The following is a 12,057-nucleotide window of genomic DNA, read 5'->3' on the forward strand; positions in this document are numbered from 1 at the left end:
AGCACATATAATGGAGACTGGATAGACTATCATGGGGGCAAAAAAGGGTTAGCCAGCTACCTAAATTGTCCTATGGAATTAACTGGGATGTATATGAAATTTGTATATGTGATATGATCAGGCAGTCAGATCATATCATTCTGACCTAACAAGTGGGTTCAGAGAAGTTCACTGAGTTCTAAAAAAGCACATGCAGTTCAATTAGTTAATAATAGAAAGGACTGGTTAGATTTTTGAGTTCAAAATATAGTTCCCATGAGAGGATGCATCAGATAGTAAATGGATGCTAACAGGATATGATCTTACACCAAAGGACAAAAAGAAATGATGACCAATAACACTGTTTGCATGATTAGGGAATTCTTTTCTTTTTTTCCCCTATTGTTGATAGGTATGTTTATATAGAAACTAACAAAATAGAACCAGATGTCTTATTGCATGAGGAGCTGCTTTCAGGTTCTGCTGTGCAGTATGTCTATTACACTGAACTAAGCACTGTGAGCTAGATTCACAAAGGGGCTTAGGTACCTAACTGCCCTTGTAGATGCCCACGTCCAAAAAGTAGGCACCACTGACATTCAAATATCCACTGCTCTGCTGCTGCCTAACCCAGTAGGCACATAAATCCTCATACATGAGGAAATTGGGCCTTTTCTTCTCAGATGCAAATCTTACCACTGTTATTGGTGCTCTGTGGATGCTACCTGAGACAAACCTTGAAGACCTCTTGGCAGTTTCAACTGTGCAGGATGTAGCTTCCTCTCTTCTAAGTAGGGTCCCCAGCTAAGAAGATTCTACACTTGTCCTTTGACCTCTGCCCTGGCCACTGGTTCATTTTCAGGTGAAATTAGAGGTGCTGGATACCATGTACAAATCCCCCAGTGGTCACAGCTTCCTTTATCATCTTATATACTCAACTGTTAAACTGCATTGAGATTAAGCATTTTGTTTGACTCTGCTTGGAAGCTCATTGATGCAGAGGACATGAGGATAGTACACTCATTCGCAGGCCTTCTCCCCTGGAATTCTCTTCAGCTAGAAGTTACATTCTACAGGCTGCTGTGCACATTGAGGACTTCCTTTTTCCTTGATACTTTCCCATCACAGCCCTTGTATGTAAGGTAATACATTGTAATGAATCGATTTCAGTATCTTTTTTCAGTGTTGACAGTTGGTGATTTACATAGCAAGTTAAAAGTGTTTATTCATAGAGTGTTTATGGTGAAGCAGTTCTCGTAGAAAGGACAACTGAATACTTAAAGGAATAACATGGAGTTCCTTAGGGAAATACTTTTCAGAGGGTGCCAGAGTTTCTTGTTTACTGTTTGGTTACTAATACTATTGCCTCTCCAAAATTGCAGTGGACTGCAAAGTATCTATTCTAAATTGTTGTACAACCTGCAAAGAAAGAAGATTAGAATGTAAATCAATTGTCATATACTAGGTCAGACCTGTTGTCCATCTACTCGGATATCCAGTCTCTAACAGTAGTCAGTACTAGAAGTTTCAGAGGAAGGTGCAAGAAGTAGTATCATTATTTATTTATTTTAAAATAGTAGAACACTTTCAGAAGTTTCTGTTTTTAAAGACTTTAATGATTAAGTTATAGAGTTCCACACATAACAGTAAACAAAAACAAAAAACCAAAACCAACACATACAGAAATGCACAAATAAGGGATTCAAAGATATCTGGAGGCAGGGCATGTGTGTGTGTAATTGAGCCCATTTATAAGAAAATATTGCCAGTGTTGTCCTTGACAGTGGGAGTTATTCTGCCTCCGCAGCTTTTAATTAATAAGTATCTAAAAATGTGTGCCCTAAAATATTTATATTATTGTTTTACTTGAAAATTCTATTTGGTATAGCTTTAGTACTCACTCTGTACCATGATTGTGATAAAGCAGGACTTACCACCATGGTGCCTCTTGCTGGCCATTCTGGGAATTAGCTCTCGGCCCTTCTAGTCCACCTTTAGCTAATGGTGTCATGCCTGATGTGACTGCTGTCTCCTCTCTTTGGACCTGCATCGTCCCTGGACTGCAGCGTCCTCTTCTGGGCATGGTCCTCCAGCTGTGCCCTCACTCCGGTATCTCCCCCCTTGCAGGGGACTGGCAGTCCTTAGTCCCGCCACTTGCCTCAGTGGCCAACTGCAGTCCAAGGTCCAGCCCCTCGCCTCAGGGGCAAACTACAGTCTGGATACTGGCCACTCTCCTCATTGGCAAGTGGGGTGCAAGGGGGGGACCCAGGCACGCTCGCTACTCTAGGTCCCTACCCAGGGACCCTATAGCCAGCAGCTACCTACTGCCCTCCTCCAACCTGTTGCCTATTTTCCCTGGGCCACTTCCCCCATAGTCCTAGCACCCTCTCAGCCCTTGTAGCAAGGCCCCAGCCTGGTACTGGTCAGCCAGCAGCTCATCCTCACCCTCACACTCTGCTGCCACTGCCCCTACCCAGCACTGCTCTAGCTATGGCACTTCTTCAGGCAGCCAGTCCTCCTCCCTTGCCTTCCAGGGAAAGACTCCCTTGTGCTCTGCTGAGCAGCCCTTTATATATGGTCCTCGCCGGTCCTGACTGGCTGCTCCAGCAAGCCTTCCCCCTATTGGTGGGCTCAATAAACTCTTTCCTGATTCATGGGTTCTGTGCAGTCTCCCTGGTGCTGCTTTTAACCCCTTCTTCTCCCTCTGTGGGGCACCTGCCCCACCACAATGATACTAAAGTTATTATATAAATGTTTTAAATTTGGCGTCCTCCCGAGCTTGCTGCAACAAACATCTGTTTGATAAGATTTTTGGAGAAGTCTGAGGGTATGTTGCCCACCAAGAAGGAGGGGTGCAAAGGAGTTTCTGTAAGTGGCTGGCTAGTAGCATGCCTGTTGAAATAATTAGTTCAATGCTGCTGTGATTTGATTGTATTATGAATGATGTGTTAGGGCATCTAGAGACTTGGATCGGCATTTTTAAAAATTATTATTTAAAACTAAATACGTAAATAATTGAATGCGTAGTATGTTGTTCAAAAGAATAATTATAATTTGATTCTATTTGCCATGGTATAGATGAAGGTGACCATACTGTACAGTAGGGCAGGTGGGATGACATGGTATCTATCTCTCCCTTCTCTGTGCTCCCCAGCTCTTTTATATGATGGATAGTGCCTACAAACTCATTTCTTGCATTTAACTTGGTCCCAGGGTGTAGTGTTTTAATTGCCTACCAAGAAGAGACATAGAGACCATCCAGATGAATTACAGTGATCAATAAGCAAACTAATTAGTGTTAGTAAAAAATGCAGAGGATTCCATGTTTATATATGGAAGTAAGGTGAATGTGAGAAAACATGCACATTTCTCTGTTAGGACCAACAGATAAAATTACGGGGGCATATACTAGACATTCCATACATTCATACTAAATTAAGGTAAAGTCTCTTCACCATATTGCTGGCCCAGGAAAGTTATCCCTCTGTTTTTATCTTTAGCTCATTCTCACTTATATGATCCACCTCACCATAATATCACCATAATAACAAGTAATCGCTTTTTAAATATCAAAGGTCAGCTCACTTAGAACAGTGTGCCCAAGCAGTTCTGGGGAGCCAAAATAGTATTTAACAAGGAAACATCAGTCCAGCTGCCCATATTATTATTTCTGGTAGCACCCCAAAATCCCAATCAGACTAGGCCCCATTGTGCTGTGTGCTCTGCAAATACAAATGAGAAAGTTCCTGTCCTTAAAGGCTTACAGGTTAAAAAAAAAAAAAAAAAACAGATTAAGGCTAGGGGGTGAGGATACAACATACAGGACAGTAAACCTGATATAGAATTGCCACTGCTTTTTTATATTGCATTTTTTTTAAGTGGGAGTGGAGGTAGAGAGGAACGGAGCAGGGAAAAGAAAGGAAGGAAAAGCACTGTCTGTCAATTGCCTAGCCGTGATCATCAGGGTGGGTCTTATAAACTTCATAGCAGAGGAGGGAGTTGATGGAAGATGAGGTCAAGATTGCTTGGATTTTCCAATGCACAAGGAGCAGCCCTAGAAGAAAGCACAGAGGTGTTTAAGGGAGAAGAAGACAGGTAGGGCGCAAAGGCTAGGAATGCTGGTGGAACTAAGTAGGGCTTGATATCATGATAGATTAGCAGAACATATAGATACAGCGTTAAAAGTTATGAAAGGCCTTAAAGATGACAAATAATACTGGCTACTGTGAGCCCATCTGAAATGAAAATGGAAGCCATACTGGGCTGAGTCCTGCAAACCCCTCGGAGCACAATGATTGTAAGTGAGAAATCACTAAAACTAAAGCTAGGTGAAAACTGATTAAACAGTTCTTGCTAATTCACAACCTCAACATTTTGAAGGATGTGAAAACTCAAAAAGCATTATGTAGTAAAAACACACATCCAAATAGTTGCCAACATTATGAAATATACTTTTCCTATGGGTATGTGAGCCGTCTCATCTATATTTGGACAGACTTTTGGTGTGTTTAACTAGAGATGTGGCAAGCCAAAATCCCATCTTGGAAGACCCTCTCAGCACTGGAGAAGTTCAGATACAAACCTAGATCCAAACTTTGCTCCTGGCTCTTCTCAGTGTAATAGTTCAGCCAATACACTGGATCTCATCAACCCAAAATTCAGGGATCTTCAGACCCAGACCTTGAAACTCATCTGTACACAGCTAGCATTTTGGCTCTGAGAGTCAATTATTGTTTTTACACTGAATGGACACGTTACGCACTTTTGATAAGCTGAATATCAGTTGCTTGCTGAGTAGTGAGTACTGGTACGCATAATCATCCTGAGGTCTAGGAGAGGTTGTATTAGATAGTTATGGGTATGTGCTGCTTTTGTCACTGACACTATTGTTGAGGTAAAGATACTGCAATGCTTTGGTATTGGCTTGAGATGTGTAGGAATTATTTTTGTACAGGCACAAAGCGTCTCTAAACATACAACATGTATCGATAGTTGCTTTAGTAGCCACTGATCAGCACAAATGTTAAAAATTAACAAGGTTTCTTTTTTCTTACCACAAAATAACTCTAAACATTAAATATCTTTTTAGCAGGATCTGCTCTCTTGGCCACCAAATAGTTCTAAACATTAAACATATTTTAAAAGTATTACTTTTCCCAGCCACTGAGTGCCTGTAAACATTAAATATGTTTTATAAAAACTGCTTTTCCAGTTACTGGCTGAGTGGCTATGAACATCACTTTTCTTTAAAGTTGCTTTCCAGCTACTGAGCTATTTTTTTTCCTATTAGCTTCCTTCTATTTATATTTCTCACACAAGAAATCAAGCGCAAGACTTCATTGTCACAACTCAGCTTTTAGTTTATGACAAGCAATCATGTCCCAGTCATGGTACCCTCATAAAGACATTGTGGATAATGAGAACAAGCTGAGATTTAAACTGATTATAATAGATATACAGCATAGGCGCCAGGCGCATCTTCATTCTCTCCGCCCCCTTGCAGTCCCCCCCCCCCTTTTGAGTGTATAATTCTGCAGTAAACACCAAAGAGTAAGCAGACATGAACCATCTGCAGCATTAGGGCAAGCTGGTCCAAAAGACCAGACACTGATGGATTGCATGAATCAATCGAGTCATCAGCAGCCCTAGAATAGGACAAAGCAGAAGGCAAAATGTTCTCAAGATTGCTAAGCAAATGGGAATCAGCAAACCATACATGATTAATTACTTTAATTCTGGGTGTAGAAATAACTCCATGTGACAAACTAGCTACAATCCCAGGAAGACTCAAAGTGACAAGAAAGTGATCACAAGTAGTTGGATTAATAAGAGTTTAAAGAGGAAAATCACTGATCACAAACATGGTGAAAATGACAAATTCTCTTTTGTTTATGGGGTGTAAGAGGTTTACAATATATAGTCCAGGTGTAGGACATAAAAGTGATCTTTTAGACAAATTACATGTAAAATAAAGTTTTAAAATCCATAAAAAAAATTATAAAAAGGAGGGACAGAATACAGTGCAATCTGTTTAAACGGCATGCCTAAGTGTGCCTGCCTGTGCACTTTAGTGCTTGTGAGTCCTCTGTTGAGGATCAAATACAACATGGGCAGAAGCAATGAAGATTTCCCTCATGCTGCCCTGCCCAAGCACCCTGCCCTGATCTAGAGAGAGATGTGATGAAAGTTTAAACTCTGTGCCCCTTCAGTCTTTGGCCAATAAGGTTGCCAACAGAGCTGATCAAAAAATTTCCCACAGAACAACTGGAAAATCTAGTGGAAAATATGGTTTCAACTAAATCAAAATATTCAGCAGGAACATGTCAATTCTGTGTAAACTTTTGATGGAAGTTTACCAGGAAGGAAGACTGGTTGGACAACCTGTCTGGTTTCCTGCCAACCAGCCATCTGCCTAGCCAACTAGGGAGCAGTTGGGCTGGCAGGAAACCAGACAGGATGGCTAGTAGCCCATCTGACTGGCAAGCTTGCCAGCTGCCTGACAAGCTAGCAGGGGAACTGGGCATCCCATCCACCCACCAGCCAGTTGTCTGAGAAGCCAGAGAGCCAGACAGTTCACCCAGCTGGGGAACTGGCTAGTTCGCCTGTTGCCGAACTGGTTGGCTGGTGGAAGGGTAGTCTGGCTGGGCAGCCAGGCACACAGCCAGTCGGTAAGCCAGCCAGCTGCCCCACTGCCCGGCAAGCAGTTTGGGGAGCACCAAGAAAGATAGTTCCATTTTGCTGGAAATTCCACAATGTTGATGTTTTGTTCCGATAGAAATCAAAACATCAACAATCCGGAATTTCCTGCAAAATGGAAATTCCCCTTTCTGGCCAGCTCAAATTGCCAATGATGGCTGTGGTTTTTGTTATGTGCACATCATCCCACTAGGAAATGGCTTGAGAGCATTGCTATTTATCGTTTATCGAGCACTGCTGTTGTTCTTAGCACTGTACACAACATAGGGTGCATCTATACAGCATTCGGGAGCTGTTATTGCAGCATGTGTAGACGTACAATGCTATCTAGAGTAACAATAGCAGTGAAGTCAGAACAGCATGGCTAGCCCCTTGAGTATGTACGTATGGTTCTGGATGGGTGGGGCTTGCCTGTGCCACCTATGCTGCCTAGCTAGGGCAAAGCAAGCTCAGATCTGTCTAGATGGGCTGCAATCCCACCTACTGATCGCAAGAAAACACAATCACTGCACCAAGAAGTTTATAATCAAAGTGAAACAGGTAATGCAGTTCAGACACACAACACTCTGGATTTCAAGGAGAAGGCACAGTCGCTGAGTGGTGTGAATGTCACATTTTCTTTAACTAGAATATTAAGACTTAAGGCTTGGTTCTCTGTTGCTCTGCACCATATGTAATCATTTACATCAGTAAAAAGTGGGTTTGAAATAATACCAAATCAAAATGGTAACAGTTTAGATCCAATTTGCACTCCCTTTGCCGTATTCTGAATGACTGCACAAAGTGCAAGACAGTGAAGGAGCTGACCTGTATTTAGGGAATTGGTATAGATAGAGGAAGCACATTTTAAAGAGGGATTGGAATTAACTGGTAGTTATTTAGCATACCCAAATAGGAAAGGTGTTTCAGGCATAAGGCATAGTTTGGAAGGAAGTGGGAAGATGAGTGAGAAAATGTACAGGAGAGATGTGTAAATGGATATTTTGGGAATACTGCAAGTATAGGGATGTACAATACAAGAAAATGAGATCTGAAATTTATGCTGGGTAGAGTACACCCAACAGAAATGTTTAAATAAATCATCAACCCAAGGTCCTTAAGAAAGAATCTCAAACCTCTAGGATAAAATAAAGCAACTATTTATTTACACAAATAGCATTTTATTATTTGATCCACCACTATTAAGATTTTCAGAATAAGAAGTGTTTTTTCTCCCAACTATGAGTAAGAATGGAAAGGAACTTAACAAGACAAGTGTATGTTATAATACCATTAATTAGCTAATTATTTAATATATAAGGGTTTTATAAAAGTGGTACCTAGAGGCAGACTTCAATATTCTTCCCTTATCCTCTCTGGAGCTGCCTCTGTCTGTCTGTCTCTGTGTCTTACTTCTGCTCGAGGTGGCTCTTCTCTAATATACAATAGGTGTGTGACACTGAGACCGATTCGTACAAGTTGACAAAGGCTTCACTGTTCTGTAATAGCAACTCCTAACAGGCCTGACAAACTCACTACACTTAGCACACTACTTTCATTGTACTTATCCATAAAGAATGTCATGTGAGGTCTGCAGTAAAAGCTGAAGTGACACTGATAATTAATACTGTCGTGAAATTTATATACTCATAATATATAATTAGCTTTCTCTGTGTATGTGTGTACACACACACAGAGAAAATATGATCCTAAAAGTCTAAATTAAGGCAGGGTTGACAAATAGGTGAATATACATCCTTTGTCTGGCAGAAACCTGTTTGCCTTGGTTCACATGTGTTGCCTGATCTATTGATTGTATATTGATTATATTGGCTATATTAATTATTTCAGAATCCCCAATTAATAAATTAAACCTCTGAGATTTGATGGGGGAGGGTGTGCAGGACCACATAGGGACAGTGGGGTTGCTGAGTGGGGGCACAGAGACACATGGTGATGGGGGCAGGGTGTTCAGAGCCACATGGGGATGGGGAGAGTGGGTGTCTGAGTTGGGGTGGAGGGACATGTGGGCAGGAGGTGCAAGAACACCTGGGGGTGCAGGGACACATGGGGATATAGTCAAATGTGCCTAACTAAATGGGAGAGGCTAGGGGTTAGCCAGGTCTGCATGGGGGAAGCTCCCTAACAATCCCTCCCACACCAAAAAAAACCCCTGTTCCATACTTTTCCCACCCATATCCAACAACCTTCCAAGTTCACACCTAGGCTCCTTCCCAGCAATTACTTCGTTCTCCCTCAGCTCCTCCATTAGCCCTGACTCCCCCAAGCCTTTGCACTGCTTCTGAGGGTTGTGGGAAATATGGTTCTCTATTGTAGTTTAAATGGATTATTACTCAGAGTTCTGTATTAATAGGCTTAGTAACATGACTGTTTGTCAAAAAAACATTTCCTGAATCTTTTTTGTTGTCTGTATAGTTACAGATATACTTGCTGACAGGTATTTTGAAATAAATCACCAAAAATAATTGAAACTGGTGTGATTATATTGTTTTGTTTTGACAAATAAAATATGCAGAATTTTGCAGAATTTGAAAATATTGTGCGCAGAATTTTTATTTTTTTTGTTACCGAATTTTTAATGTTTTGGTACAGAATTCCCTCAGGAGTAGAGATTGTTGGACTGGCTAACAGACTGGTGTTGTCAGGGAGCTGACATTCAGTTGAGCACCATCAAGTCTCCTTCTCTCTGGAGGCAGGAGGGTAACAAGATGACATAGTCCTGGGCACCGCCAAGAAAGTATCACAAGGCATAAGGATCACCCTTCTCTTCTTTGCTGGCCCCCAGCATTCATCCCCGTCTAGGCTACTTAGTAATCCATGGGTCCTCAATGATAATAACATTCTATCAACCAAATATAAAGCAGCTGTCACTCAGGAAGGTTTTTCTTTTAATATTCTCCACATCCAGTGTCACAGAAGGAGAAAGGAAAGAGGATACAGACACATAACGGGGACAGAACTCTCCCTGCATGAGCGGTATGAAAACAGATCAGAGAAAGGGAATGCTGAAGTTGAATGAGAGTAAAAGGAATATTTGGTGAGGCCAGTGGGGGTCCTGGTGCAGAGTTGCACATTGAAAGTGAAAATTTAGAAGAGCAAGCAGGAAGCAGGAGTGAGACAGGTCATCAGTAGGAAGGTTGAAGTCCCTAAGGATAAGGATAGGGTGTTGGGAGCAGAGAAAGAGGAGAAACAAGTGTTGAGGTCAGAGAGGAACAAGGATGATAGCTGTATTGAGGTAGAGCTAATTGGGGCACACAAAACTCTCTTCACAGAAGCCATTGAACAGCCATCAATAGTAACTTTCAGTAACTAATGGTCTGTGTTGGATTCAAACTGGCAATCAGGAAAGGAATGGCTGTAGATCTCATTACCAGTCCTCAGGGTCACCCAGTCCCTATTGCTGGGAGATATTTACTTTTATGTTATAGTCTGCTTTAAGAATAAACAACCACCAAATAGCAACCATAAGGGAGAAGGCTAAAAGCATGTAGTAAACAAAGGGACATGCAGTGGGAAATGTCTGACACACAAACACCAGTTCACACCTGTTATTGACTGGTAATAAGGTTTCAAGCAACCTTAGGCATACCATTGAAATTGACCATTCACAACTAAATTCACAACACCATTACACTATTCTTCAGAGTTTATGGTGTTCACTGGAGTCGCTCTTTTCTCTGGCAATTGACCCAGTGAAGTGGGTATACCATTTCTAGGATGCAAATCCAGTTATAAGTCTAAATACAAAGCTCAAATATTGATATGGTAACAATATTATCATGGATTCTACAATTGGAAAAGATCTGGTGAATCATGTAGTTCATCTGCCAGTGCAGATTTATTTATGTTAGAACATTAAAAAAAAAAGAGGCTTTCATCACTTAATCTGGTATAAAAGAGTATCCAAAATAACTTGAAATACCTCATAATATGATACCCAGGATTCATATGACATGGGAACATCAGATCGGTGGTGCAGTATGCTCTCTCTGGCAGAGGCCAGTACATCAGAGGAAGGTACAAAAACCCTGAAGCAGATAGTTATGCAATAATCTGCCAATAAGGGAGTTTCATCCAAACAACCATTACTGACTTATGCCTTAAGAATTTATATCCCATTTTTTTAACCCTACTGAGTGTAACTCATTGTTATAAATGTCTTATACTTTTTTTAAATTTCCCATAAGTCTTGGCCTGGTGATCGCTAGTGGGAGAGAGTTCTACAGGTTAATTATGTGTTATCTAAAAATTATTTCCTTTTATCATTTTAAAATTTGCTACCTATCAATTTAATTGAATGTCCCTTTGTTCTTGTACTATGAGAAAGTTAAGTAGGAACAGCAAGTTTACCTTCTCTGTAATACTGATTATTTTATACTCTTTGTCTCATCTCAAAACTAAACAGTAATAATCTTTTAAAACTCTTTTAATATGAAAGTCTTTCCACACCTCTGATTATTTTCATCGCTTGCCTCTGAACCCGCTATATTTCTGCTCCATTTTTTTAGCAATAGGGTAACTAATATTTTCAACAGACTTGAAAGAATTCAGAAGAAAAAAAAACATGTTGGAAGGGCAGGTTCAAATGCTCACCATTGCAGTTTATACTCCTGTGAGAGATGATACAGACCCAGATGGTCAAATTAGCAGCCCCTCTTGCTACTTCTTTGGTTCAATAATTCTAAACTCATCCAGTTTTTCCTGCTACTTCCACTCCATGTCCTCCATCCCTAACAAAAACCTAACTCTGTCAGACAGCTTTTTGCTTACATGTAATGCTTACAAAAGCCTCTGTTCACAGTTTTTTAGATCTAAACCAACAGTAATCACTGAACATAATCCAGTGAGACAAAACACCTTGCTGTTCAAATAATGGATGATCTCACATGACTTCCAGCGCTTTTCCAACTGCTATTACTGTAGGAAAACCCTGCTTTCCTCTAAAAGCGGGGGTGACGGGAGGGGGGTGGGATTTTGATATAATAAACTGATAAAACCTGAGGAGTGCTCCACATATCCATTTGCCTATACAGAGTCTGTATGGAGAATGACAGATACACTTACTTGTTGTGATGATGGTTATTATTAATTATTATTATTATTAATATTAATTATTTATTACAGTAGCACCTAAGTACCTCAACCAAGCTGGAGACCCCATGGTGGTAGGCACTATAGAGACATAGAATGAAAGACAGTCGCTGCCCTGATGAGCTGATCGGTTTCTACATCAGTTAAGCTTTTATTTAAATCAAATCAATAAATAAGCTAAAATTCTAGCCATTATCACTGTGAACTGAATGTTACCTGAATGCAGGGATGTGTTTCAGAATCCTCAGGTGGGCAGCTTAAAATAACAGAGAGGTGTTGAACTACTTATGG

General features: G+C 40.8%; 1 protein-coding gene across 2 annotated transcripts in view; it reads left to right on the forward strand.

The window, feature by feature from the left end:
* The window catches only part of CDH12 (cadherin 12), a 216,880-nt gene that overhangs the window by 58,117 nt on the left and 146,706 nt on the right, over positions 1–12,057 (forward strand). The window lies entirely within an intron of this gene.

Source organism: Emys orbicularis, chromosome 2 (genome assembly GCF_028017835.1).
Source record: "Emys orbicularis isolate rEmyOrb1 chromosome 2, rEmyOrb1.hap1, whole genome shotgun sequence".
Lineage (NCBI taxonomy): Eukaryota > Metazoa > Chordata > Testudines > Emydidae > Emys > Emys orbicularis.